Genomic DNA, 6349 nt, shown 5'->3' on the forward strand with positions numbered 1-6349 from the left:
GTTCCACCCTTAGTTGCTTCCAATAATTGTGTGGAAGAAAATGTATCCCCTGAGGTATCTCAGGGATCTCTTGATTTGCAGTCAAATGTTCTACCACTGAGCTATAAACCCTTGATGGAAGCTTTTGTCTTCCCTTTCCTCTTTCTAGAGGTTTCTCTGGCCTTAGGTGCCATCAATGGTTATGAAAAAAAAAAAAGCTATGCTTTTACCACACCAAACTTAGAATGTTGCTCGCCCTCGAGCAAAAGAAGAAAGAAAAGAAGAATAAGAAGGATATATGGAGGAGATGGATGGGAATGTGTATTCGGCCATATGGGTGGGATTGGGTGGGAGAGAGATGTTGAATTTTGAAGGTAGTGGGTGTATGGATGTGAGTGGTAAATGGAAAGTAGAGGGGATGATCATGAATGGGAAGAGAGATGATGAGGTAGGTGGGGATACTGTGGGGTCCACAGATCCTGAGGTGTCAAGGCATTTACATCCCTGCACCAATTTAGGCATGTAAAATGCCCTTGCACACAACTCTGGGCGTTCAGCACCAGGTTGGTGCCTATTTTGGGCGTTCAACGCCCCCTTGCTGCCTTTTCTGGCATTGAACGCCAGAACCATGCTTGTTCTGGGCGTTCAGCGCCAGGATGCCCCCATTCTGGGCGTTCAGCGCCAGAACTATGCTCTGTTCTGGCGTTTGAACGCCAGACAGATGCTCCTCCAGGGTGTGATTTTTCTTCTGCTGTTTTTGATTCCATTTTTAATTTTTATATTTATTTTGTGACTCCACATGATCATGAACCTAAGAAAACATGAAAAACAATAAAAATAAGAATTAGATAAACATTGGGTTGCCTCCCAACAAGCGCTTCTTTAATGTCAATAGCTTGACAGTGGGCTCTCATGGAGCCTCACAGATGTGCAGAGCTTTGTTGAAACTCTCCAACACCAAACTTAGAGTTTGGATATGGGAGTTCAACACCAAACTTAGAGTTTGGTTATGGCCTCCTAACACCAAACTTAGAGTTTGACCGTGGGGGCTCTGGTTGACTCTGCTTTGAGAGAAGCTTTTCAAGCTTCCTCTCCATGGTTGCAGAGGGAGATCCTTGAGTTTTGAATACAAGGGAGTTCTCATTCCATTGAAGGACTATTTCACCTCTGTCAACATCAATCACAGCTCTTGCTGTGGCCAGGAAAGGTCTTCCTAGGATGATGGATTCATCCTCTGCCTTTCCAGTATCCAGGACTATGAAATCAGTAGGTATGTAAAGGCCCTCAACCTTTACTAATACATCTTCTACTTGTCCATAAGCCTGTCTTCTTGAGCTGTCTGCCATCTCTAGTGAGATTTTAGCAGCTTGCACCCCATAGATTCCCAGTTTCTCTATTACAGAGAGGGGCATGAGGTTTATTCCTGAACCAAGGTCACACAGAGCCTTAAAGATCATGGTGCCTATGGTACAGGGTATTATGAACTTTCCAGGATCCTGTCTCTTCTGAGGCAATGTCAGTTGATCCAGATCACTTAGTTCATTGATGAACAAGGGAGGTTCAACTTCCCAAGCATCAATGCCAAACAATTTGGCATTCAGCTTCATGATTGCACCAAGAAACTTGGCAGTTTGCTCTTCAGTAACATCCTCATTCTCTTCAGAAGAGGAATACTCATCAGAGCTCATGAAGGGCATAAGGAGGTTCAATGGAATCTCTATGGTCTATAGATGAGCCTCAGAGTCCTTTGATTCCCCAGAGGGAAGCTCCTTGTTGATCACTGGACGTCCCAGGAGGTCTTCCTCCTTGGGATTCACGTCCTCTCCTCTCCTCACAGGTTCGGCCATGGCGCTTATGTCAATGGCCTTGCACTCTCCTTTTGGGTTCTCTTCTGTATTGCTTGGGAGAGTACTAGGAGGGATTTCAGTGATCCTTTTACTCAGCTGGCCCACTTGTGCTTCCAGATTTCTAATGGAAGACCTTGTTTCATTCATGAAACTTACAGTGGCCTTAGATAGATCAGAGACTAGATTTGCTAATTTAGAAGCATTTTGTTCAGAGTTCTCTGTCCGTTGCTGAGTTGATGATGGAAAAGACTTGCTATTGCTAAACCTGTTTCTTCCACCATTATTAAAGCCTTGTTGGGGCTTTTGATCCTTCCATGAGAAATTTGGATGATTTCTCCATGATGAGTTATAGGTGTTTCCATAAGGTTCACCTAAGTAATTTACCTCTGCTATTGCAGGGTTCTCAGGATCATAAGCTTCTTCTTCAGAAGATGCCTCTTGAGTACTGTTGGATGCAGCTTGCATTCCATGCAGACTCTGAGAAATCATATTGACTTGCTGAGTCAATATTTTATTCTGAGCCAATATGGCATTCAGAGTATCAACCTCAAGAACTCCCTTCTTCATAGGCGTCCCATTGCTTACAGGATTCCTTTCAGAAGTGTACATGAACTGGTTATTAGCAACCATGTCAATGAGTTCTTGAGCTTCTGCAGGCGTTTTCTTTAGGTGAATGGATCCACCTGCAGAAGTGTCCAGTGACATCTTTGATAGCTCAGATAAACCATCATAGAATATATCTAGGATGGTCCATTCTGAAAGCATGTCAGAAGGACACTTTTTGGTCAACTGTTTGTATCTTTCCCAAGCTTCATAGAGGGATTCACCTTCTTTCTGTCTGAAGGTTTGAACATCAGCTCTAAGCTTGCTCAGCTTTTGAGGAGGAAAGTACTTGGCTAAGAAAGCCGTGACCAGCTTATCCCAAGAGTTCAGGCTGTCTTTAGGTTGAGAATCCAACCATAATCTAGCTCTGTCTCTTACAGCAAAAGGGAAAAGCATGAGCCTGTAGACTTCAGGATCTACTCCATTAGTCTTAACAGTATCACATATCTGCAAGAATTCAGTTAAGAACTGAAAAGGATCTTCAGATGGAAGTCCATGAAACTTGCAGTTCTGCTGCATCAGAGAAACTAATTGAGGTTTCAGCTCAAAGTTGTTTGCTCCAATGGCAGGAATGGAGATGCTTCTTCCATGTAAATTGGAATTAGGTGCAGTAAAGTCACCAAGCATTCTCCTTGCATTGTTGTTGGGTTCGGCTGCCATCTCCTTTACTTGTTCGAAATTTTCAATCAAGTTGTCTCTGGATTGTTGTAATTTAGCTTCTTTTAATTTTCTCTTCAGAGTCCTTTCAGGTTCTGGATCAGCTTCAACAAGAATGCCTTTTTCTCTGTCCCTGCTCATAAGAAAGAGGAGAGAAAAAGAAAAGAAGAGGAATCCTCTATGTCATAGTAAAGAGGATCCTTTTTGTTAGTAGAGGAAAAGAAGAAGAAATTCGAACACAGATAGAGGATGGGGTTCGAATTTGGTGATGATGTGAGGAAGTAATGTTAGTTAATGAATGAATAAATAGAATAGGATGGGAGAGAAGGAGGGAATTTTCGAAAATTAATTTTGAAAAGGAGTTAGTGATTTTTGAAAAATGGTTTTTGAAAAATTGTTAGTAATTTTTGAAAATTAAGTTTTAAAAATTAAAATAATTAATAAATTAAAAAGAAATTTTGAAAAAGGGAAGAGATATTTTCGAAAATGAGAGAGAGAAAGTTAGTTAGGTGGTTTTGAAAAAGATAAGAAACAAACAAAAAGTTAGTTAGTTAGTTGAAACAAATTTTGAAAAGATAGGAAGTTAGGAAGTTAGAAAAGATATTTTGAAAAGATATTTTTGAAAAAGATAAGATGAGAAGATATTTTTGAAAAGATATGATAGAAGTTAGTTTTGAAAAAGATTTGATTTTTAAAATCTCAATTAATGACTTGATTCATAAGAAATCACAAGATATGATTCTAGAACTTAAAGTTTGAATCTTTCTTAACAAGCAAGTAACAAACTTCAAATTTTTGAATCAAAACATTAATTGATTAGTTATTTTCGAAAATTTTATATAAAAATAAGAAAAATATTTTTGAAAAATATTTTTGAAATTTTCGAAAATAACTAATAATTTTGAAAAAGATTTGATTTTTGAAAAAGATTTTGAAAAAGATAAGATTTTTAAATTGAAAATTTGATTTGACTCATGAAAAACAATTTGATTTTAAAAATTTTTGAAAAAGTCAATCCAAATTTTCGAATTTGATGAGAGAAAAAGGGAAAGATATTTTTTTTTTGATTTTTTAATTTTTATGATGAGAGAGAAAAACACAAAAAAAAATGCAATGCATGAAATTTTTAGATCAAAACATGTGATGCATGCAAGAATGCTATGAATGTCAAGATGAACACCAAGAACACTATGAAGATCATGATGAACATCATAGACACAATTTTGAAAAATTTTTAATGCAAAGAAAACATGCAAGACACCAAACTTAGAATTCTTTAATGCTTACGCACTAAGAATTCAAGAATGCATATGATAAACATGAAAAGACACAAAACAAAAAATCATCAAGATCAAACAAGAAGACTTACCAAGAACAACTTGAAGATCATGAAGAACACTATGAATGCATGATATTTTCGAAAAAATGCAAGATGCATATGCAATTGACACCAAACTTATGATATGACTCAAGACTCAAACAAGAAACATGAAATATTTTTTATTTTTATGATTTTCTAATTTTTTTGGATTTTTATTTTATATTTTTCGAAAAATTCTTTTGAAAAAGAAAAAAAGGATTCCAAAATTTTTAATATGAATTCCAGGAATCTTATGCTCTAAAGCTCCAATCAAAGGGTCAGGCATGGCTTAATAGCCAGCCAAGCTTTAGTATGTAATTCAGACATGACACGCCTGACATTCCTTACATTCAATAGCCAATTGGCTAAGAAAGATAAAGAAGCTCTTCTCTTGGGTATAAGGATTGAGACATGGCTTTACAGCCAGCCAGGCTTCAACATGCTTCATGAAACGCTAGAATTCATTCTTAAAAATTCTGAAACCATAGAATAATTTATTTTTGAAAACATATTTTTTTTCTTTTTTTTCTGAAAACAAGTGAGGAATTTTTGAAAGGTTTTTGAAAAATTTTTTTTGAAAAGAAAACAAAAAGAAAATTACCTAATCTGAGCAACAAGATGAACCGTTAGTTGTCCAAACTCGAACAATCCCCGGCAACGGCGCCAAAAACTTGGTGCACGAAATTGTGATGTCCAGGCTCGAACAATCCCCGGCAACGGCACCAAAAACTTGGTGCACGAAATTGTGATACATATCCATGGCTTCAAAGGCTTGGTGCTCTAATCTCAATTCATGATTTGTCACAACTTCGATACAACTAACCAGCAAGTGCACTGGGTCGTCCAAGTAATACCTTACGTGAGTAAGGGTCGAATCCCACGGAGATTGTTGGTATGAAGCAAGCTATGGTCACCTTGTAAATCTCAGTCAGGCGGATATAAAGTGATAATGGTGTTTTCGAATAATAAATAATAGAATATGGATAGAGATACTTATGTAAATCATTGGTAGGAATTTCAGATAAGCGAATGGAGATGCTTTTCGTTCCTCTGAACCTCTGCTTTCCTGCTATCTTCATCCAATCAGTCTTACTCCTTTCCATGGCTGGCTTTATGTGATACATCACCACTGTCAATGGCTACTTTCGGTCATCTCACGGGAAAATGATCCAATGCCCTGTCACGGCACGGCTAATCGTCTGGAGGCATCACCCTTGTCAATGGCTTCATCTTATCCTCTCAGTGAATAATATGCTCACGCACCCTGTCACGGCACGGCTATTCATCTGTCGGTTCTCGATCATGCTGGAATAGGATTTACTATCCTTTTGCGTCTGTCACTAACGCCCTGCAATCGCGAGTTAGGAGCTCGTCACAGTCATTCAATCATTGAATCCTACTCGGAATACCACAGACAAGGTTTAGACCTTCCGGATTCTCTTGAATGCCGCCATCATTCTAGCTTACGCCACGAAGATTCTGGTTAGGAGATCTAAGAGATATTCATTCTAGCTTAATTCATGTAGAACGGAAGTGTTTGTCAGGCACGCGTTCATAAGGGAGAAGGATGATGAGCGTCACACATAATCATCACCTTCATCACGTTCTTGGGTGCGAATGGATATCTTAGAAGCGAAATAAGAAGAATTGAATAGAAAACAGTAGTACTTTGCATTAATCTTTGAGGAACAGCAGAGCTCCACACCTTAATCTATGGAGTGTAGAAACTCTACCGTTAAAAATACATAAGTGAAGGTCCAGGCATGGCCGAGATGGCCAGCCCCCTAAAACGTGATCAAAGGATCATAAGGTAATCCAAAGATGCCTAATACAATAGTAAGAGGTCCTATTTATAATAAACTAATCACTAGGGTTTACATGAGTAAGTAATTGATGCATAAAT

At 38.2% G+C, this 6349-nt stretch overlaps 1 non-coding gene across 1 annotated transcript; it reads left to right on the forward strand.

Annotated features, from left to right (window-relative positions):
- Window positions 1-2585: 2585 nt before the first annotated feature.
- LOC112724618 (small nucleolar RNA R71) lies at window positions 2586-2693 on the forward strand. Its single transcript, XR_003163773.1, has one exon. It is a non-coding gene; the product is annotated as a small nucleolar RNA R71 (small nucleolar RNA).
- The last annotated feature ends 3656 nt before the right edge of the window (window positions 2694-6349 follow it).

The sequence above is a fragment of the Arachis hypogaea genome, chromosome 11 (genome assembly GCF_003086295.3).
Source record: "Arachis hypogaea cultivar Tifrunner chromosome 11, arahy.Tifrunner.gnm2.J5K5, whole genome shotgun sequence".
In the NCBI taxonomy this organism is placed as follows: Eukaryota; Viridiplantae; Streptophyta; class Magnoliopsida; order Fabales; family Fabaceae; genus Arachis; species Arachis hypogaea.